Source organism: Mus caroli, unplaced genomic scaffold (genome assembly GCF_978045245.1).
Source record: "Mus caroli unplaced genomic scaffold, Mus_caroli_1 scaffold_15, whole genome shotgun sequence".
Taxonomy (NCBI): Eukaryota; Metazoa; Chordata; class Mammalia; order Rodentia; family Muridae; genus Mus; species Mus caroli.
This window is the reverse complement of record NW_028227270.1, coordinates 103,837,708-103,862,249: the sequence shown is the minus strand read 5'-3', so window position 1 is coordinate 103,862,249 and position 24,542 is coordinate 103,837,708. Positions and strand designations below refer to the sequence as shown.

Sequence of the window (24,542 nt, the reverse complement as noted above, 5' to 3'; positions counted from 1 at the left end):
AATTTGAGGTATTAGGTGTTCCAACCATCCAGGCAGACTTCTTGAGTAAGAGAACTTGTGAGTTCAGAGTACTTAGAGAAGTTTCAGAAGCAACAGGAGACCACAGCTGAGGCTTTGTGGAGTAGACGTTGGGATGTGGGTAGCAAGCATATTTATTCTAGAATATATGCTGCACATGGAAGGTTTCAGTCCTTCCCAGAAATTATGATTATTGGGCTTCCAGTGGTGTCTTAGTTGGTAATCTCACCAATAATAACAACACAGATGGACTTCTAGACAAACCTCACTAATTGAATATACTCAAGGGAAAAGGGGGAGTATAGCTATGCCTTCCTGTACTGTCTTTGTAAACTGTCCTGTCTGTATATGTATAATTCTGTCTCTACCATTAATAAGGTATGTGTAATTGCTAGGGTTATCAACTTCAAATAAATAAATAAATAAATAACAAATACACATGCTAAGCCTTCCTGGGGCTACTTACATTTAACAACATTTTCTTCCACAAAAGGGAACCACTGCAAATGCCCTTCATCATTCACAGGAAAAAGACATTCCATGAAGTCTTTCTAATCTTCACTGCCTTTATAATGTTTTCTGTACCATCAGGCAACTGATTTCTGGGTCTGTGCTGGCACATCATGACCAATACAGAGCACTATTTCCTACTGCTAACAGTTCAGTGCACCTTATGGTGCTGGAGCCAGCTGCCAGATGGCAACAAGGCATGGACTGCTTGCAGATCAAGAACAGTGTCATCAAAGGAATGGAACGACACAGAGAATAGCAAGTGAGTTCCAGCCTCTCAAGCTTCCCTACTACCATTTTGGCAATGAGTACACATTTTTCATGTGGAATAACACATTTTGAAAACTCATTGCAAAATACAAGCCCTTTCTTGAATTACATAATTCTGTAGTGCCCTTGAAAGCAATGTTATAAGAGGATTTCTGGCTAGAATTCACCAAAACCACAGGAAGTTTGAATGTTTAGAGATATTTTTGAGACTCTTTTAACCTATCTAAGATTTTTAATCACTTGGCTTTTGGCACCACCCAAAGAGGAAATCACAAGGAAGGACATGTGGAAAGGCCTTCAGTCATTTGTGTCCTTTACAGGTTGTAAAGCAATATAATTTTCCTTATAGCACATGGTGAGAAAAGTCTGGTTTTCTTCAAAAAACAAAAACAAAAAAGAGCAGCAGCAGAAAATAATGATTTGAATATTTTTTTCCTTAGACCTGAGCTAGAAGTGACTTCTGATGGTCCTGAGCTGACTGTGTTGGTGTGAGCCACAATCTAGATTACTTGGAAAGTTTGTCAACAGCGCCCACTTCTAATGTAAAGCACACAACAAGCCAAAACAGAGTGCTTGATTTCTCCTAAACCCTCCAATGTAAGAATTCACTGGCAGTAACCATGTCTCCTTAACTTCCCTCTTATATCCCAAACATAGTATGACACTCATGGCTTTACAGCATACATGCCATACCGAAAAGTATCACAGGGGACAAGAAGCCTAAACTGACCTGAGACTCACGGGGTGTACCGAGCAGAAATTTATTCAAGCAGTCACAGCATTTTACCAGCAGCTAAACACTCAAGACTTAGAATAAGAATATCTTAAAGAAATTTGTGGAATTGATTGGCAACATTTTCAAGCATAAATTAACTCCATATTTATTAGTTTAAAAAAATCAAAAAAGCAAGAATCAGGAGATAAAAAACAAAAAAAAACAATGTTAGACCTGTGCAGGCCTAGATGACAGCTAAATTTCATCCCAGGGCAATTTGAATAACCACAATTATGGAAAGCAGTGATTCAGATATAGTATGAGCGTGTAGAAAGGAATAGGTTCAAAACCTGCCAGAATAGTATGTGAAATGCCTATTTAGTTGTAGATTAGCCTATAAGAGATATGGTAATTATAGGGGCCCAACTATAGACTCAGAGCATTGCTCCAGACTTTACATAGGGGATTGTGATCACAGGGGTAAAATGGTTTGGCAAGAATATAGAATTTAGCCTAAACAAACAAAAACAACAAACAGAAAATATAGGAAAAGCAAAAGCCAAGCACTCACAGAAGACATTATGAAGCAGGAGATTGATTGTTAGTGCATGTAGGTTTGTGAACAGCAGGCAAGAGCAATGTCATGCTCCCCATGCTAGCCAACTGTTGTTGCATCATTATTTGGACAACAGATAGCACTATTTTTGTTACATCAGCACCATTATGTGATTACAAACGCAGAAACTGAAGAAATATTAAATACCTCAGTTCTGAGAATGAAAGATATCGTTAGGGTCACTGGACAGGGGAGTGCAGGAGATCAACAAAATAATATAGATTACTGCCAGGTCCTTGTTTGCTTCCCAGAAATTGAAGTTTAGTTCCTATTGCTGAAGACATGACACCTTGCACAAGGGTCTAAAGGAATCAAGCTGGAGTGAAACTGAAAATTTCATCTCAAAGGACAAGTCCTCAAGAATCTGAAGATGCTCAGTAGGGAAAGATACATCCTAGTGATGGAAACCTAGCCAACTGTTTACAGCTAATGAGGTCATTGACATTAGAGAAGAACATAACACCACCACTTTCCTACACCAGGGCAATTTCTAAGTGCATTCTAACTATGTGTCACTACAACCACAGATAAGTAGCTGTCACACCTGAAGTTTTGTAGCAAATGGAGTTACAAAAATCCACACCTGGTCAAAATGCTGAGAACAATTGACTGCAGCATACCAATCCCTAATTGATACATCCATAATGTAACTTCTACACCTTAAGGAACATCACAGAGGAGGCATGTAAATACAATAAGGGCTAGAGGACCAATAAAACTATTGTGAGACATTGTCTTCTAGATATGATAGGGAGGCTGAATTCATAAAATCTCAACAACATGGTTTCTCAAACATGACCAGCACAATAGTAGCAACAGATAACATGACAACATAAGAGGGGGAATCTTACAGGGCTCTAATCTACTCCTGGATGAAGAACTACAGCAATTAATGCCTACTTAAAGAGGGAGAATCAGTCTCCTCCAAGGACAAGCTGCAGCCAGGTTTTTCCAATGCCAAGTAGTTCACCCTAAACAAATACACATGATCACAACACTAAATGGACTCAGCAAGCTGTATTTATATATGAATATATATATATATATATATATGTATATATATATACATGGTATATCCATATATGTAACAATAAGTAAAGAGGAAGACATCATGAATTTGAGAGGAAATGGGGGAAGAGGAGGAGTTCTTGGAAGGAGAGAAGGGCTAGAATTGAAATGACACAAAATACTATTCATATTTAATTCTTAAAAGAAAATGTAATTATTAATTTTCTTTTAAAATAAAATACTGAACAATATACAAAAGACTTGATTGCAAAATTTGGAAGCAGAAAATAGGGTAGAGGAGCAACTCTCTAGAATTCAAAGATAAATAATTAGGACCCTCTAAGATCAATGTAGCAAAAAGAACTACCACAGCCAACTTCCTTCCCCAAAGATGACCACTGAAGTTTGAAGATGAAGCTTAGTTAAAGACAGATGGTGGCTATGTTCTCCTTACAGTTCCAGATGGCCTGACTAGACACTGACAGTTCCCATCTCTTAACTGAGGTAGTATTACTATATTTTTCCAAGGCCAAAGTTTACTGTGTGAGTCTATAACACCAGCCTCTATAGCTTTTCTAGAACACACAACAGATAGTTTTTACCAAGTAATTGGACATGAGCCTGAAAGTAAAATGTACTTCCCATCTAAATATAAAATAAACTCCTGGGCATGGACCTGGAACCTAAGTGCAGATGGGGAAATGTGTGACAGTGGAGAATAAGTGTTGATAGGGTAACCCAATGGACTGTGGGAACAGGTAAAATGTAGTCTTCAATAGTAGCCAAAAAATAATTCCTAATGATATTCTGCTACACTCATAGATCTGTGCCTGGTCCAAAGAGGCTTCCTTTGATAGAAGATGGGCATGGGTACAGATACCCACAGCCAGACATTATTTGGAGAGGGAGTCTAAATGGAAGGAATACATCTGGTCCTTCCCCTTGGAGTTAGGGGAAACTTGAGGAAGCAGAAGGGAAAGACTGTAGGAGTCAGAGGGTATGGAGGGTACCTGTAGAACATGACCCACTGAATCAACTAAGCAGGGCTCATGTGGGCTCACAGAAACTGAAGTGTTGCATATGGCCTGCATGAGTTTGCACCTTGCCCTCTGTGTATATGTTATAGCTGTTACCTTGGTGTTTTTGTGAGACTCCTAAATGTGGGAATGGGTATGTCTCTGACTTTTTCCTGCTCTTGGAACTCTCTTTCTTCTATTGAGTTGTCTTGCTCAGCCTCAATGTGAGGGCTTTGCCTTGTCTTGATGTATCTTGTTTGTTGTGTTTGGTTGCTGTCTCTTAGAACCTGCTCCTTTCTAAAGGGAAAAAGACAGGGAGTGAATCTGGAGGAGAAGGAAGGAGGAAGAGAGCTGAGATGAGTGGAAAAAATAGAAACTGTGGTCAGGATTGCTGTATGAGAGAAGCCTCTATTTTCAAATATATCTAAAGCAAGTCAATTATATGGTTTAAAAAAAAAAGGCTTCTAGAATACATCTGAAAAATTTACAGACATGTCTACAAAGCACTAGAATAGGGCTGGTGACGTATCTCAGTGAGTACAGGTGTTTGCCATTAGATCCTGATTATCTGAGTTTGATCCTCAGAACACATGCAGAAGAAGAGAACTGGCTCTCACAAATTATCTTATTTCCACACATACTCTGTGGTACACACAAGCATGTCAACACATGCACATGACAAACACACACATGCACACATACATACACACATACACACATGCACACATACACACACACGGAGAGAGACAAACATCGAATAAATAAATAAAATTTAAAAGCAAAATTAAAAAGCAATAGAGCAAACAGATAAAAGGGGGAAGTGTATTGCAGGACAGTGAGAAAATCACCATACTCCAAAGTTTGGATTCTTTTTTTCTACACTATAGATGAGCCCCATGACATTGTGTACAATGTTCATGCTTTTTGCCACTGATTTACCTCAAGATCCCTTGAACTTTTTGAAGACCCATTCCTTCATGAAATATTAATAATGCCTCTATGGGCTAAATTGTAAAACACCAAGAAGAGAACCAGAAGCAAACATTAAAGGATTGAAAGGCCACCTATGCTCACAGATCAGCAGAATGAATTTTGTAAGAAATAGCTAATTCTACCAAAAACAGTTGACATACCCATCAAAATTCCAGTGTCATACTTTACACAAATAGTAAAAACAATTGTAAAACTCATATGGAAGCTGAAATAATTCTGAACAAAAAGAACCATCCTGGCAGTATCACGACATATGGTTTCAAATTATTTTAAGAAGTCAAAGGAACAATGTGGGGAATTGCAGGCTGGTATCCAGTTGAGCTGAGGTCTGAACCCCGAGGTTATAATTCACCTACATGACATGGTAGGCATTCCCTCAAGCTCCTGGAACTCTGTCCCCTGCCTAAGTTACCACCCCCCACAGCCCCCACAAGAGAAGCATGGCTAGAAGTCACGTAGGTAATGGCCCAAGCTACTGACCGTTAGGCTAAACTCCTCCCCAATTACCTAGCAACAGTAAAGACCATAAAAAGGGCTGTGCAGCCCCACCTCATGCTCTTACCTCTTATGCTCTTCTCACTCCTCACTCTCACCCTTTCTCTCCCCTCTCTTTCTCTTCTCTCCTCTCTCCTTTCTCTTTGTCTTTTTGTCTCCTCTTCTCTCCTTCTTCTTCTTCTTCTACTTCTTCTTCTTCTTCTTCTCTCTCTCTCTCTCTCTCTCTCTCTCTCTCTCTCTCTTTCTCTTTCTCTTTCCTCCCTTCTTTCCCCTGCCTTTCTATAATAAAGCTCTAAAACCATAGAGAGTCTCTGCTCCATCAAGATCTTCTGCGTACTCTGATCAGTGTTGGGAACCTCTTCCCTTATCCCTCTCTCCCATAACCCTGGTGGCTTTAGCAAGGTAGCTCCAGGGATCCCCAGGTATGGTTGCCCCTTGGGCAACCCCTGAAGAGTGGGATAGAGGAATGCCCACCCAGGGATGAGTGGAAAGAGTAGGTAGCATGCCTCCCACACCTGACTAACAAAGTATAGGTGGAACTCTGGTGGGGTGTGGGCCTTTTCCCTTCCCCCACATCCCCAGGGCCCCCTTTTTAGTTCCCACATAACAAAAACAGCATGGTATTGCCACAGAAACAAGCATGCAGATGAATGGAACAGATACAGACATAAACTCACACATCCTTGTCCTGGCTGGGCAGAAGTGGGGGCTTCTCTCAGACAAGCTAGCACACATAAGCTTAAGGTGAATAACAGGAAAGTAAATTGCTACTCTAAGGAATGGAAGACCAGACAGGATACGTTTCCTGTCAAGATGGAGGATAATCTCCCTTCGGACTTTGATGTGATCGTAATAGGGACAGGTCTGCCTGAATCTATCATTGCAGCTGCATGTTTACGGAGTGGGCAGAGGCTGCTTGCCTTCCTACTGCAGAGGAGTCATTAAGCATGAGGAGCTGTGAACTATCATCACTGGTCCAGAGAGTTCACCAGAAGTAAACGATGCTGAAGTAGGAGAGAAAGAAACTCAGAGTGATGCAAAAAGTCCAACAGAACAATCAAGTGCAAATTTGCCTAAAGTACAAGACAACCCAGAGACACCAAAGAAAAATGTAATTACTTACTTGCAGATTATTAAAGAAAGAAGATTTAACATTGATTTAGTATCAAAATTTCTCTATTCTCAGGGATTACTTATTGATCTTCTAATCAAATCAAATGTTAGTCGGTATGCAGAGTTTAAAAGTATTACGAGGATTCTTGCATTTCGAGGAGGAACTGTGGAACAGGTTCCCTGTTCCAGAGCAGATAGATGTCTTCAATAGTAATCAACTTACTATAGTAGAAAAGTGAATGCTTATGAAATTTCTTACATTTTGTGTGGAATATGAAGACCATCCCAATGAGTACAAAGCATATGAGGAAACTATATTTTCTGAATACTTAAAAACTCAAAAATTAACCCCCAACCTACAATATTTTGTCCTGCACTCAATTGCAATGACATCAGAAACAACAAGCAGTACTGGAGATGGTCTCAAAGCTACTAAAAAGTTTCTTCAGTGTCTTGGGTGGTATGGCAACACTCCATTTCTGTTTCCTTTATATGGCCAAGGAGAACTTACACAGTGTTTCTGCAGAATGTGTGCTGTGTTTGGTGGAATCTATGTCTTTGCCATTCTGTACAGTGCCTCATAGTGGACAAAGAATCTAGAAAATGTAAAGCAATTATAGATCAATTTGGTCAAAGAATAATCTCTAAACATTTCATTATTGAAGACAGTTACCTTTCTAAGAATACATGTTCTGGTGTACAGTACAGGCAGATTTCCAGGGCAGTCCTGATTACAGATGGATCTGTACTAAAAATGGATTCAGACCAACAGGTCTTCATTTTGGCAGTGCCAGAAGAGCCAGGAACTTTTGCTGTTCGAGTCATTGAGTTATGCTCTTCAACAATGACATGCATGAAAGACACATACTTGGTACATTTGACTTGCATGTCTTCTAGAACAGCAAGAGAAGATTTAGAACGAGTACTCCAGAAATTGTTTACTCCATATGTAGAAATAGAAGCAGAAAATGAACAGGTTGAAAAGCAAGAATTCTATGGGCACTCTACTTCAATTGAGAGAGTCTTCAGATATCAGCAGAGATTGTTATAATGACTTACCGTCCAATGTCTATGTGTGCTCTGGCCCTGACTGTGCTCTAAGAAATGATAATGCAGTCAAACAGGCAGAAACAGTTTTTCAGTGAATCTGCCCAAATGAAGGCTTCAGTCCAGCCCCGGCAAATCCTGAAGATATTATTCTTGATGGAGCAGCTCACAACAAGAAGTTTCAGAATCCAGAGTCATTCCAGAAACCAACTCAGAGACTCCCAAACCAGAAGAACCCTCTAAACAGTGGATGTGCATCAAACCTAACATTCTACTTTGGAAATTCCTGTAGCCTTCACAGTCTTCTTGATAGAAGGAATATTTGAAATCTTTCAAAAAGCAACAACCAACTTGTTAGGAAAAATTAGAAGAAACAGGCTCCAGAAATTCAAAACGGAATTTCTTCAAAGAGGGCATTTCCAGAAACATAAAACACTTATAAAGCACATTAACTTGACTGTTTTAACATACCAAACCTGTGACATTAGCAGGTGAAAATACAAATGGACTGATTCCCAGAAATGTAGTTATGATGTGAAAGGGGTCCTATGCTTCATTAACAATTATGTGGTGTTCACAGAAATTTGTTCGCCAATTGTGATCTTTTTTGCTGAAAGCCACATCTGGAGAGTCAGCTCACATACTTATTTTGGTTATTGGAACTATATTTTCAATCTGGGCATGATATAACAGATAAAAGCATGTGTAAATATGGTAGAATAAAGCTAAACTATCATGAACTGACCAGTAGCCTATATTTGGAGTAAAAGTTGGTTTTATTTTCTATGTTAAATGCTGAATATGTTAATAATAAGGTGTTTAGACACTTTGCTAATTTTAATTTCTTAGTAATTAGTGATTTGGATGTAAACCACATACACATTGGCCAAACTTCAAAGAATAAGAAATAGAAGAATACAAGCAACCATTTGATAGGGTGATTCTACTGAGTTAACGGAAGCACTAACTTCTTATCCACAGAACTAATTTCATCATAGTCGTGTTACTCAAAATATTAGGCAAATTGTTAAACTTCTTATCTTCAGTTTCTCCGGATATGAAGTGAAACCTGCCTCCTGTAAGAGAGCAGTCATGAAGATCAGTGCAGCACTAACAGTAGGGTGGTTCTTCTGGACAATAGTGGTTTGGGACTTTCCTGCTAAGTGATCTGTGGAAAATATCAAACCAACCTCATGATCACAGTGTTATATTTATTGCAGTAAATTTTTTAATGCCAGTCTGTTTCCTAAACTCATTAATAACAGGTGGAATGGTAGTAATTTTTTTTTCATCCTTTTGATGCAATCAGAAAAAAAAATCTCTTCTAGGTCGTTTACTGAGTGTATTATTAAAATGCTTAAAGCTCCTGAATATGATTAATAATGGCTGAAATACCACAAAATTGTTTTCAAAATTGTAGACAAACCTATTTGTTGTTGCCTCAGAGTGTCATGCTAAACCTTTGAAGAGCATTTTTTTTGTTTTCTTAATTATTGCTTAATACTTGTTTTTACTGTATTAAGTTCAAAACAACACCAACAACAAACCTTAATGTTGTGTTGTAAAACCATGTCTAAAGTCATAGGAATAAAATTACTGTTTTACATAATGCAAACATTTCAGTAATTTTAAATTTTGAAGTTGCTGATATCAAAAATTTTTTACTTGTTTGTTGAAAGTATTTAAATATGCATGCCTGTTTCTGGAAACCAAAAATGGTATATCATTAAGTGATAAGATCCAATAACTAATCCTTGTTGCTTTTGTATATTTTTTCTAGTTGATGTGCCTGTCCAAGAAAGCATATATGATAAATGTCAGTTTCTATTTCTATATAATAAAATGGCCATGGACATGGGTAACTTCTAGAATAGTGGACATTTCTAAAATAATATCTACAATTATAATGTTAGTTATTAATAATTATTAACTTCTGGCAAGATTGTTTCTAGAATTGTTATCTAGTTCCTAATAGTAGCAATCATTTAAAGGAATTTAAAAAACAGTTTCTTGCAAATACTTATGTGCTACTGGTATTGAATAATTTGTCTTTTGCTCAGTAAAAGTTCTTACGTATTTAAAAAGGCATGAATATATAATAATTTGCACACTGTAACAAGGAATTTTCTGAGGAAATAAAGACTTTTCAATGCAAAAAAAAAAAAAAAAGGAATAGAAGACCACCATACGTAGTAGACAGAGCACTTCAGAGCTAGGTATCTAAAGAAATCTCTCCCTGTTAAATTCATAGGGCAAAATAACCCATGAGTTGAGCACAGTTTAATTACTTCCTTTCTCAAGTCCCCCAAAACTGTGAGTTAAGCCCAAATCAGCTGATCAAAGGTTCACAGATCTCTCTATATGCAACTAGAAGAAAAACAGACCCAGACTTCTACCAATACAAGACAACCATTCCAAGTTGACAGAGGATTAAAGACCTCAAAACATACCTTAACCATTCCTAGGCTGTGAGACAATCATTTAAAAGGATGTAATTTGAACATTATTCTGTGTGTACCTATGTCTCCAACATTGGTTATACCCAAGAGTTGGATTCCTACAGGCATATAGACCATGACTGAGCCCTGATTGTATTCTGCAAGACATGTAATAAAATGTTAAATTAGGAAGCCGTGTCTCCCAAAGTAATTCAAAAGCAGAGTCAGTAGAAACCTTCTAAATCAACATGAAAAGAAATTTAAGTCCTTCTGTTACATCAGTTTTTTAAAAAAGTGTTCTTAGTCTCTTTAGCTACTTAAGAGAACACACCTGGTCTTCGATGCCCTGCCCCTCTCACCATATGAACATACCACATTATCTAAAACGTTCAGGGGTAGCAAAGATATTTTGGTTATTTTAGAGTTTAACTGGCTGTTTGTGAAATAGTTATATTTTAGTTTGTCTGATATTCCTCCCGTATGAGTAATTGTGAAAATCACTGAGAAATTTTTATATATAGTAACAGAATGAGTTAAGAATAATTTGCCATTGCCTGTCTCCCAAAATACAGCTTTTCACCCCAATAGTACAAGATATGTTTAGTAAATATTCCTATTGAAACTCCTTGTAGCAACATCTCTATACAGTGTTCAACTATGTAAAGCTACCATCCCTATGCCAGTTTACTGGTTTGCAAGTCAGGCGTCAGTCAATTGCATTGGCTCAAAGATTCACCTCAGGAGGTGGCTGGGATGATCATATTAAGGTAGTAACTAAGTAAGCAAGTCAGGGATTCTCAGGAAAAATAAATCCACGACAAAAGAGCAGAGGCAGGGACAGGGATGAAGCAGCTACCTCATTTCTGACGGCACCTTGATCTTGGTCACCAAGGTCCTTGTTGCTTGCAACTCTGACCAAGAACCTTGGGGACAGGGGTAAGAAGGTACAGAGTCAATAACACAGACTCCAGGAGTTGAGCAAGTGGCAAAGCAAACATGTTTAATACAGGAACTAGGCAAACCTTTATACCCCACCCCTCTCTCCCGGCATCTCATTGGGTCTCAAGTAGCCAATTATGATATTTTCTCTCAATGGCTAGCCTCATGCCTTGTCCAGCACCATCAGTCTCTTGCTGTGCTGGCAGAGTTTAGGTTGGCTCAGGGAGGAAGCATCAGTGGCACATATGCCAACACTGCAGCTGGGCCTGTTTGGCTAAGTTCCTCCTACAGTTCCTATGCATAGTAGTTTTGGAGGAAGCAATGAACAAAGAAAGATGAATCGTTAGCTCATGGGTTTAAGGTCTGTCTCCTAGCACTGGGCCTGGCTCTTGAGAGGTCCCTATATTTATACCTACTTGGAAATCATCTTGTACTAGATTGTTAACTGACATTTCTCAAACAAGTTCCATGAAACATATATATACATAACAAAGTAAAAAGTCTCTTTTTGAGTAACTCCTCCATTCAGACACACAAATCCACAGACACTAACATATATATACCTTCTCTTTGCTCAAAAAAGTTTGAAAAATCAAGTTCAACAGCTCTTTTTAACTGATTACTTCAAATCAAAAGGATTAGCAGGGCAGTGGTGGCACACATCTTGACTGTAACAACTGGGAGGCAAATGCAAGCAGATTTCTGAGTTCAAGGCCAGCCTAACCTACAGAGTGAGTTCTAGACTGCCAGGGCTATATCCTTTCTCAGGAAAAATAAATAAATCAAAAAGATTAGTGAGTTTTCAATCTCCAAAGAGGCCTACACTTTTTAAAAATGATATTTCTCAAATAAATTCAGTCAGCAATTCCTTTTAAAAGCACAACAATTAATTTTTCTCAAAGAAGCACCACAGAGCAATCTAATGTCTGTGTCCTGTGTCTTTTTCAGAACCGTCCAGGAGCAACCACCATGGTGACAATCAGAAGACTCTATAGGATATGAGTCTTCATTTTCTCCCATATTAATTTTACAAATTAACTCCTCTATTCTACATCATATTTAATATTATTCTCTCATGGAGACAATTTGTAATTTTCTATGATTCCCTAAAGAAAGGGTTTGAATAAACACCAAAGAAAAGTGCTTATTAGTTTACTTAAGGGTGTTCCTGGAGCTCAGTTTTTTAAAATAGGAGAGCTGATTATCCAGAAAGGCTTTTTTAGTGACTATAAAATCTTGTTAATCAAGTATGATAAAGAGAGAAAGATGTATATAAGAATGAAATAGTTTATGTTCTTAGAAACTTCTATACATACGCTGCTATTCAAAACTTTAGGGCTACGGTATAGCTCAGTGGTGATAGCTGCTAAGATACACCTGGGTTTGATCCCAGCACCACACACATCCTCACACATGCATGCACACACACATATATGCAAAACATATGCATGCACAGCACACATGCACACACACTACTTATTTAACTGCATGTAATACATTGTTTTACTTCTAAGATTATCTCCTCTCTATTTCCATGCCCGAATAAGTCATTTATTACTTTCCTCCTCATTCTGAATAGTAGGTGACTTAGATAAAACTCTGAAAACCTAGTAAATCTTCTGGGTCCTTTCTGAAGCAGGGTTCATCTCCCCTGAACAGATCATTTACTGTAAAGAGGCTGATCAGCTGGAATCGCATGAATAGCTATTAGTTAAGTGGTTATGGGGTGTGCCAGGAACACTGCTAAACTCATCTTAGGAATCACCTTGTTTACCAGCACAATCACATGATATCTGGATCAGAACGCATTTACTGTATTCAGGAAATGGACCATCCAAAAGGGATGTAGCTTTCTGAAGTATCTGCTGGCAGCACCTTCCCAGAACTCAGGTTCTTCCCTGCTGTGAGGCTGGGAAACACACTCTGCTTGCCTTTCTGAATCCACCTGACATTTCTTGAAAAGTAATATCTGAGCATATTTAATAATATAATATTCTTTCTGGAGTTTATGGCCTTGTCCCAATAATCTCATAAGATCCAGTCTCCACCTCAGGTGTCATCAAATCAACCAACTAACCTCTTTCCAGGCTCACTTTTTAGAGCCACAATACCACCTCTCCTAAACTAAATGTTTCTATTTTGCCTGGATCCAATTTTTATTTCTTTTTCCTAAACATTCTGAACTTCAAAACAAGAAGCCAAGATTCTGCCACTAATTTATTATATGGCCTTGGGAGAAATCACTTAACTCATTAGGTCTCAGTTTCCTTGGGTATAAACTTAGGGTATTAGACTAGTCCCTTTCAGGTGGAAATCTCTGTGATTTTAAGGTCAAGTATGAAATCTTGAGAGGAGAATTGTTTGTGGGGGGGGGGGAAGTAAAAAGAAAGATATGGCCAAGCCAAGAGATCCTTCTCATCTTACTCCCAAAGGTTCAGGGCTATATCATACATGTCCACATTTACTTAAAGACATTGAAAATTATGCTATTTCAAGGTGGTATGATAGTGTGTGTCTGCAATCCCAGCACTCAGAAGGCTGAAGCAGGAGAACTGCTGCAAGTTTGAGGCCTACCTGGGCTACATAGCAATATCCTGTATCAAATAATAATAATAATAATGATCAACTGCAGATATTTTACAAGCTAAGAAACAAGAAAGCCCTCATTTAAACATGGCTCCATGGTTCACAACACCTTCCTCATGTATAAATAGAACATAACATTTACAACCACTTACTCTGTAACGTATTTCTTTTGGCTGGGAGTTAACTATGAGAGACTCTGTAGAACACTGACTTTTTCTTTATTTTACTGAACAAAGCCATGCTATTATGTAATCACAAGGGTCCTTGAGCACTCGATCTAATTATTACTGAGGGATTTTGTTTATTTGTTTTTTGCAGATAATTATGACTCATATTCACTGACCACCTACTATCAGGTCTGACTCCATGCTTGATCATTTACATACATAATCTCTTTCTTTCAAAAAGCCTACAGGCTATGTATAATTACCCCACTTTCCTCATAATAAAAGTCCTTAGGGAGTGCACTAACTTTGCTGAACAACCTCTAAATAAGAAACTAGGATGAGAAGCCAAGCTTGCAAGCCTGTTCTGACATTCTGCCCTGGAACAACATAACATGCATCTATTCACTGTTTGAAAGAGTCACAAGACTTATTGAATCCACACTATGGAAAATGCTTCTAAGTGTCAGGGACATCTTAACAGCTTGATCCTATCATTATCTCCATTGGGTAGGCATATAACCTGAAGCAGATAGAAATACAACTTTTCCAGAGTTATAGAGTAAAAAAGATGCTAGCTTACCACCCCTTACCTGAAAACAACTTAAAATTTGGCAGAAGTTTTCAAATAACTAGTGAAATCCTTCCAGTTTTACAACTTTTGACACACACACAGTTCAGAAATGTACCAAAAAAAAAAAAAAACAAAAACAAAAAAAACGACCTCTCTGGATGAAACATATTTCAGTACTCCTGGCCCATTTCATTTGGGTCAGTTCCCCACTGCTTCTCTTCTTTTTGGAAAATGTACACGCCAACAATGATCATTGACCTTGATGATGGCAATGATTGACAATGATAACGAGATGATAATGATAAGAAGATGATGATGATGACAATGACAACGATAACAGCAGAAACAGCAGATCCTAGACTCAACCATCTCTACTCTTAAGTACTACCTAACCATGGAGAACACACTTTAAAATTTAAGTACCAAAAGTTCATTTACAAAGATGAGTGCCATTCATCCCTTTAAGAATCTAAAACTTGATGCTTTCTTATTGACAGTGATTGTATGTAATGTTGTCAGTCTGAACAGAGACACTTAACAAGTATTTTGTCAAATAAATTTAAAAAACCCTTAAAAACAGAGTAGAAATAATATACTGCCAATTGCAAAAGGCTTTAAATATCATAAAGTTCATGATAAACTTTAATTCCAAAATAAACTCATTGGTGTTGTAAACATTCACTGTTTTGGATTGTTTAAAATTTTTATGCATAGAATCAAGTTCTCCACTGTTACATTAATTTTCCAGTGCCTTTTCAATAGCATCTTAAGAAAATGAACTAGAAGATAGATGCTTTACAATAGCAGTGCATTGGAGCCAGGGTAATGAGCCCTATGTCAATGTTTCCATTTAAGACACTTTTTTTCAGCAGTTTAATGACTGGACTATAAAAATGTGACTAAGTGGAACCTGGCAACTGCATTCTTAGTAACATTTTTAAAAACTGCAAGTAAACTAAAAGTAATGACTTTCCATTGGGCAATTTTTAAATATAATTTGTAGGAACATACACTGTTAAGGAAAGTTATATAAAACTTTTGTTCAACTGCATTCATAAGTTTATTTTTGGAAGTGTGTTGCCAAATGCATTTAGTCAAGTCTTTTTCTATAAAATGGTCTGTTATCTGAGATAGTCAGCCATGTCCTTTCTTACTGGGTATAGAATGCATCATGAAGATTAGAATTATTCAACCAGAATTCATCAGAGCACTTGGGAGTTCAGATATGTCTACAAGGGTGATATACTGAGAAACAATAATAACATCAAATGGGAAATGAGACTTCACTGAAAGGCCCTGTTAACAGTTCCTAGAGTTGGGAACTTCAGTCAGGAGTCAGAGACACAAGATTCAGCTTGTATCAGCTCTAAAAGCTGTTATTTTGTGTGACCAAAGCAAGCTTTAACCACACTATAGCTTAGTCATCTCATTTTATTAAGAAATACTATTCTATTCAACGTGTAGGTATGTTTTGCCTCTATGTATCTCTGTGTAATATCTGTGTGCCAGGTACCCACAGAGGCCAAAGTGTGTTATTAAACCCTCTGGCCTGAAGTTACTGAGAGTTTTGAGCTGTTCTGTAGGTGACAGGATATAAACCTCGGGCTCTCTGTAAGAGTAAACCCTGCTCATCACTGCTAAGCCATCTCTCTAGTCCCAGCCATCTCACTTTAAAACTGACAGACAATAAAATGATCCAAATTCTATCTCATGAGTCAGTTTATTTAGCAAAGAGCAAAAACTAGGCATTTTAAAACTTGCTTTGTTTAAATATAAAATATTTTATTAGATATTTTCTTTATTTACATTTCAAATTTTATCCCCTTTCCTCATTTCCCCTCCAAAATCCCCCTATCTCACCCCCTCCCCCTGCTCACTAACCCACCCAATCCAGCTTCCTTGTCCTGGCATTCCCCTACACTGGGGTCTTTCACAAGACCAAGGGCCTCTCCTCTCATTGATGTCCCACAACTCCATCCTCTACTACATATGCAGCTAGAGCCATGGGTCCCTCCATGTGGACTCTTTGATTGGTGATTTAGTCCCTGGGAGCTCTGGGGTTACTGGTAGGTTCATATTGTTGTTCCTCCTATGGAGCTGCAAACCCCTTCAGCTCCTTGGGTCCTTTCTCTAGCTCCTCCATTGGAGACCCTGTGCTCAGTCCAATGGATGGCCGTGTGCATTCACCTCTGTATTTGTCAGGCACTGGCAGAGCCTCTCAGGGGACAGCTATATCAGGCTCCTGTCAGCAAGCACTTGTTGGCATCCACAATAGTTTCTGGGTTTGGTAACTGTATATGGAATGGATCCTCAGGTGGGACAGTCACTGGATGGCCTTTCCTTCAGTTTCTGGTTCAATTATTGTCTCTGTTTCTCCTCCCATGGATATTTTAATTCCCCTTATAAGAAAGCCGAACTATCCACACTGTGGTCTCTCTTGTTCTTGAGTTTCATGTGGTCTGTGAATTGTATCTTGGGTATTCCAAACTTCTGAGCTAATATCCACTTATCAGTGAGTCGCACCATGTGTGTTCTTTTGTGATTGGGTTACCTCTCTCAGGATGATATTAGTTCCATCCATTTACCTAAAAACTTCATGAATTCATCATTTATATTAGCTGAGTAGTACTCTATTGTGTAAATGTAAATAATAACAATTTCTCTAAATGATATATGATTAATTAGTAGTGACTGTAGGTTTGGAAATGTTTGTATTTGATTTGTTAATTCTCTAAGAATGAAAAATATCAAGTCACTTACAATCATGTCAACTTCTGTGTCACTACCAAACATCTTAAGATGCCTAATTGGCAAAAACAACCAATGTTTCCAGTGTTAGCATTGAACAATGATCCATTATGGTGGTAAGAGGCATAAGCTCACTGGTAAAATATTTACCTAACATGCAGGAGACCATGGGTTAAGTCATCAGGACAACAGGGAAAAAAGGGTATGGGGGTGGAGTTGCCAAAAATCACATTGAATGCAGATTGATCTAAACACACTAGAAGGGGTAAAACACATGGCTTTTGTGTACATCTCATAAAGTGCCTAAGTTAGAGCAAACAAGTTTCAATGGATCCAATTGAAATAGAGACATGATTTTGTCAGCATAAAACAAGAGCCAATAAGACAGTCCCCCCCCCACACACAAACATAATAACTTAAAATCTTTTTAAATTTTATAGTAGTTTTCATTTTAAAAAACAATTTTCAAATTCAAATACATTTTATCCTTTTCTTTCCCTCTCCCAAGTCTCACCAGATCCTCTCCCCTTCTATATCCACCCAACTTTAAGTTCTTTCTCAAAGAGGCAAAAACCAGTTCAACACACACACACACACACACACACACACACACACACACACACACACAAACCAAACCAATAAAACCACATCCAAAACGAAATGAAAAAAAAATACTATAACCAAATAAAACTATATAAAGAGATCTGTGGAGTCTAATTATATGTTAGTCTACTACACCCGAAAATGAAGCCTATCCTAGAGTGATTGAAATATCCAGTGCCCCTCTAATGGAAGAAACTGATTTTTCCTCTCTCAGCAAGTATAAGGGAAAGCTTAGCTGTTAACCATTATGCTAGTGGTCAAGTTTTCATTAATGTATTCATTTATTCTTTTTTAAATATAGTAAAATAAAACAAAAACTATCACACCAAAGTTGTAAAAGATAAATCAACAGAAGACAAAGTGCTCTTGGAGTGCAATGTGCACATACAGTCTTTCTTTAGGGTACAATGTGCACACAGTCTTCCTTTAGGATACAATGTGCACACAGTCTTCCTTTAGGATACAATGTGCACACAGTCTTCCTTTAGGGTACAATTTGCACACACGTTTCCTTTAGAGCAATGTCTATGACTGACCTGACTCCTGCTTACTTCTTCATTGCTGTTCCCATCAACCATCTCAAGAACTTTCTCCTGAACCAAGGAAGAATACAAGGCCCAAATAGCTACCCAGGTACACACCTTTGCAGAATTCTATCTCCATGCACTAGGACATTCTTTGCCTACTATCTTCATTTGTGAACCAGCCACCCCTCCCCAGTTTAAAGTTCGTCTTTGTCTTGATGGATCCCCTCTAGACAATGAACACTCTCAGTGGCAGTGAATAACTTAGCCTCAGCACTTGACACATACTCAGTAGTGATTCAGAGTGTTGCTTTCTCCTCCCAAAATTCTAAGCCGGCAGAGAGAGGGAAAGCAAACCACAAATACGAGGAGCATGGGTTCCTCTTCTGAAGCTCACCAACACCCATCATCTTAGACCCTATACAACACAGGCAATACCTACCTCAAAGGATTTGTGCAAGGAGACAATAAATGCAAATAATTTGGCATAGTGCCTGGAGCAGCAGAAGCACGTGCATGACATGGCTTTTTAATTAACTATACTTGAAACAATTCAGACAAAACAATGCAGAAAGTTAGGCTTCTTGCCAGAGGCAAGTCAATTATTAGAGCCAAGTTTCCACCAGCATCCAAGCCCTCCTTGCTCCACATATTGCTTCATGGCAGTGGGTCTCCTTAACATCGGGCCTGGACTATAAATGCACAGAGGCCCAAGGCTTTGAACAAGTTCCTCACATCCTCTCACAGGTACCAGGCACCTGTACATGTGAAGAGAGAAGGACTCGAAGCACAAACCAATCTTACACGTGTCTTTGAGGCTTGAAAATAAAACTTGAGAAAACAGCTTTTTGATGACGACATTTTCCTTCTAATTTAGGCCAAAATTATTTTTCCCTGTTTAGTAATGAATCAAGTAATTCATGAGTAAACTTGGGATTCTGCCTAGACTCAGAGTTGGCTAATAATATACAAAAAGTATATGTGGTTAAGTTTTTGAAAAAAGAAATGAACTCCTGATATTGAGTATCTCATTTCACTACTTTCGGTACCTTTGCTATCTGCCAAGAAAAAAAGAGCCAACCAATAAAACCCATGAAGACTTATCATTTTTAACCTTCACTTACAACATGTAAATATAAAAGTTGCTCTCACTCCTGCAACAGCAATCCATCACCTCATAAGCCAGCATTTTCCTTATGGTTCTGCTTGTATCTCATTACAAAAAGAAAAAAACTTGTTATAATTTATACTGGTTTATGTCTATAAAGTAATATTCATGCCAGTATAACTTCCAAGCGCAGTTATAATATTGTACTGTAGGCAGTGAGTAAGGAAGAGAAGGGAGCATCAGTTCTCAACTTGGACAAATATTAAAACCTTCTGACTGGAAACACAGTAGACTATGAATTCTGCTTCGTAACAGAGCATTTTTAGTTTCTTCTCACTACCTTAGTCTAGGGTAGTCAAATTCTCAGAAAGCAAAATAGCAAACTGCAAATACAGTGCTTTTAGTCAAAGATACTCTTGGTAACTAACTAATAGAGCACTGACGATAAGCCCACTTCCCATATTCTGCCTGCATGCAGCCTGCAGGAAGATGACCTTGGCCGTCTTAACCTAGTTAGCAGGATGTAGACAAAAGTCCCTGGCTCCTGTTTGCTGCTCCAAAGGCCTTCGGTGGCTGCCATGATTAAAACTGTGAACTGTGGTAATAGTTTCTCAAACATTTGTTACAGGACAAAGGGGAGAAGGAACCCGTGTACATGTGAAACTGATATTGAAGGTATGCTGTGAATATGAGTCCAACATGACAGCAGCACGTGCCACTCAAATCCCAGTAAAGAGGCCAGCTAGTGCAGATTCCAGCCAAGGACAGGTAGATCCAGGAGGAATGATGATTTCCTAGGGAAGACACATTTTCTGAGTGTTCCCACCTGAAGAATTAGTAACAAACCTTTTACCAGGAGATCCTTAGTTCCCTCCACTCAGAAACACAATGACATCTGACCTAGTATTTAATAAGTAATTAGTACAGTTATTTCAGGACTTAAAAAAAAACACACTACACAGGAAAGTAGATAACAAACAAAGATGACTTTTTATACTGCTTAAATATAAAAAGGTAAATAAAGGGCTGAAGAGATGGCTCATCAGTTAAGAGCACTGACTGCCCTTCCGAAGGACCTGAGTTCAAATACCAGCTACCACATGGTGGTTCACTACCATTTGTAATGAGATCTCACTCCCTCTTCTGGAGTGTCCGAAAACAGTGTACTTACATATAATAAATAAATAAATCTTTTTAAAAAGATGAATAAAAACTTAGGAATAGAGTCACAAAAAGATATTTATTTGTTTTAAGTCAGTTGATATAATATAAAGTAAAGGTTCTTATGAGATACATATATGTGTGTGTGTTACTACTTTTCACAATAAACTAACATGAAATTGAACACATAAACAAACTCACTCTTATGAAATATTTTATCCTCGAGAAATTTCTCTTTCTGTCTCTACATCTTTGTCTCTCTTTGTCTCTCTGTGCCTCTGTCTCTGTCTCTGTCTAACATGCACGCACACACACACACACAAACACACACATCAGTGTCTCCCAGGGATAAAACCCAGGTATTAGCTGTGCTGATATCCTATCTGGACACTGAAAAGGAAAGATCACCCTCCCTGCCTCCTTGGCTGGTTAACTAATTTACCTGCTTTGTAGGACTAACAGTATCATCTCAATATCATCTGCCCATCTTGAAAGAGTATCAGATTGCAGCTGTTTGCATTTTAAGGACATCTAATATATTAGAGGTAAACATATGCAATAAAAAGAAAAAGAGGCTGACCCACAACCTTAGCTATCTAATTTTGGCATTGCCTAAAAGCAAGTCCCAATCTCTAACAGCCTCAATAGAAAGGAAACCATATAGATAAATATTGGAGGGTCATCTAGGCACATCACTGCAAGCCACACCAGTCCTTTCTGTTGCAAAAGAAGGTAACCATATCCTTCTGGCTTGGAAATTTCATTGTAAATATTTCTCAAAAGAAATATTAATTAAAAACAAAATAAGACAAAAATATACTCAATTACCAAGCAGAAATATATTACCCAACTACTTTCATCATCATAATACAAATTGAATTATATATTCTTTAACATCTTCCACTCAAATCTAGAGAAACATGATAAAAACATGGGTAGATATAGATATATAAACAGGTACAGATAAATAAGTACATTTATTCAGGCAGACAAATGCATTGGTGGCTAGCATAGCACAGTAACAAGCAGGAAAAGTCTCCAGCACAGCCGCAGTGCGGGGAGAACTTCAGGTTCTGTGTTTACCTCACCACTGCCCTGATACATCACAGTTAAGTTACCACCCTCCTACTAGCATTAAATCGGCTGTTTATCATTATTGTAAATATTTCCTGGGATTCTTTTTCCAACATGTACATTACAAGACAAATTGTATAACTTTTTTGCTTCCTAAAAGGCATTGCCAGACAGTTTTCCAAGAGCAGATTGCCTACTAAGATAGGCTGGGGCATATGCAAATGTAAGTCACAAAATTACAACTATTGTAAGCTATATTACTTTAATTACAGTAAGGCAAAAATATTCTGCCTGTGTGTGTTTACTTGTGGACTTAGATATAAAATATGTTACAATCATAGAAATCTTGATCTTTATTTTTATACCACTGGTTTACTTTACAATTTATTGATACTCACTATACAGTATAGGCTATGTGTTACCATTGTTGTGAAAAGAACCTGGTAGAACCACGATGATAGAAGAACTTATGGCATCAGACATTTCCATCGGTGCTCAGCCAGCTCCACTGTCTCTAGACTGAGGTAAAGCAAATAATTTTGGCAAGGAAAGTGACAAAGTAAGCCTGGTCCCCTATGTTTTCAGCAAGCAGAGAAGGAGTGATGACTGTCACCCTTCTCCATTTCAGTCTATCCAGGCTGCAGAGTATGGAGTGGTACTGCCCACACTCAGGTAGGTCTTCTTCCTCTCAGGTGACTGTCCCTGGAAATGCCCTCACAGGCACATCCAATGGTCTGCATTGCCAGTCGCTGGCACTTCTTAATCTATGTAAGCTGACAATGCATATTAATCATGATAGATGAAAACTAAAGGAAAAAGATATTGGACAAAAGTACTTTGTGATTTAGTGTCACAATTTTGTTAAGACTACTGGTTCTCAGTCCATTAATGTATCAAAAACCAGTTATCAAAGTTCCAAAAATCCAAGTTGAATTTAATTTACTTTTTGTTTTACTTTTTATTTTTTGTATTTCAATAATTACTCTCTCTTTTATTTTATTTTTTCTTTATTTACATTTCAAATATTATCCCTTTTCCTGGCTTCCCCTCTGAAAACCCCCTATCCCCTCCTTCCTCCCCCTGCACACCAACCCATGCACTCCTGCTTTCTTGTCCTGGCATTCCCCTACACTGGGGCCATTCACAAGACCAAGGGCCTCTCCTCTCATTGATGTCCCCAAGGACATCCTCTGCTACATATGTGGCTGGAGCCATTGGTCCCTCCATGTGTACTCATTGTTTGGTGGTTTAGTCCCTGGGAACTCTGGGGTTACTGGTTGGTTCATATTATTGTTCCTCCTATGGGGCTGCAAACCCCTTCAGCTCCTTGGGTCCTTTATGTAGCTCCTCCATTGGGACCCTGTGTTCTGTGCAATGGTTGGATGAAAGCATCCACTTCTGTATTTGTCAGGCACTGGCAGAACCTCTCAGGAGACAGCTATATCAGGCTCCTGCTAGCAATCACTGGTTGGCATCCACAACTCTTATTGCTTTACATTTTGAGGGATGATTTGTCATCTGGTTACTCATCCTAACCTCTCTGTGTTCACACTTCCATTATCACATCTCACTACTGCCCCCATTTTCCATCCAACTATGTTTGTTCTACAAAAATGTGAGGTTTTTGAGGGTATGAATCATGTTAGTAATAGCCCTTAGTCTTTTCTTTCCATAATAATCATATAGTGTTTACTAAACTAAGTAAATGAAAATCTTGGCCTTAAAGAATATGAAATCATATTCCAAACTTGCTCTTGGTAATTAAGTAGTGACCTAAATAAGCAAGGCAGGTATCCTTTCTTTCCAAGTGCTAGCTACATAATTAACTCTCCAGGGAAACTCAGAATAAAGGTCAGATCAGGGCATTAGTTGAAATTCAAGGTTTATAAATGTGAAATTAGGCCTAGAACCTCGTTATCTTCTAGAGACTGACAGAAAATATCCCTTTAATACCCCTGGGGACCCTGTAGCTCAGAAGATGGCTTAAGAAATGTGGGAATCATCTCTGAAGTAAGCATGCTACCCCATGAAAGGTCACTTAATCTCCTTGGCCACACACAAACCTAATGAGAACCACAGTGAAAGACTATTGAACTCTCAGTCTTGAGTGTAGGAAGATTAGAACAAGGGCAGCCAGGGAACATGAGAGCAAAACATGGTGTCTTCTCCAAATGAAAGGCAGCTTGAACTTGGTGCTGTGCTATCCTCTTCCCTCATAATATACATACATTATGTATATCTACTGTGACACAACAACATGGCTTGCAGTTACTAATAAAGTAACAATGAGAAACAACAGATGTGATTGGGTCAGATGAAATACTATGATTGATGAAAAACCATCTCCTGTAGCAGACAATAGCTAAAAACCATTTTGGGGGCCCCGGTTAGATCTCCACGGGGAAGAAGGTGAGAGCACTTCTGTGTCCAGCTGCAGCAAAGTGGCTCTGGTGAGGTGACTGAAACTAGAGATGTTCTTCCCTTCATGCATTCCAGCCCTTCAAGAATAGTTAACTAGACCACCAAAGGTGGCAGTAAAGCTTAGCAGAGTTTGAAAAGAGGACATGGTTCGATTAAAGTTAGAAGAAAGCACCCTGACAGGTCACGGTTTTCACTCCCACATGCACTTGTACCAAGGAGCACCCCAGGAGAAGATCTACAGTAGAAACTGGAGCCAAAGGACTAGTGACCTCTACAAATTTGTATGCACAAAAAAGGGGGTAAGCTACTATATCTAGATGCATATGTAGGTCCCTTGTAGGGGTGCTACTGAGGTATATAGGAGCCCACAGCAATGGCTACCACCTTTGCTTCCCCCCAAA

At 38.4% G+C, this 24,542-nt stretch overlaps 1 protein-coding gene and 1 pseudogene across 6 annotated transcripts in view; one reads left to right on the top strand and one right to left on the bottom strand.

The window, feature by feature from the left end:
- Positions 1 to 24,542, bottom strand: part of Sugct (succinyl-CoA:glutarate-CoA transferase) — an 844,211-nt gene that overhangs the window by 451,103 nt on the left and 368,566 nt on the right. The window lies entirely within an intron of this gene.
- LOC110308409 (rab proteins geranylgeranyltransferase component A 1-like) lies at positions 6,455 to 8,093 on the top strand (annotated as a pseudogene).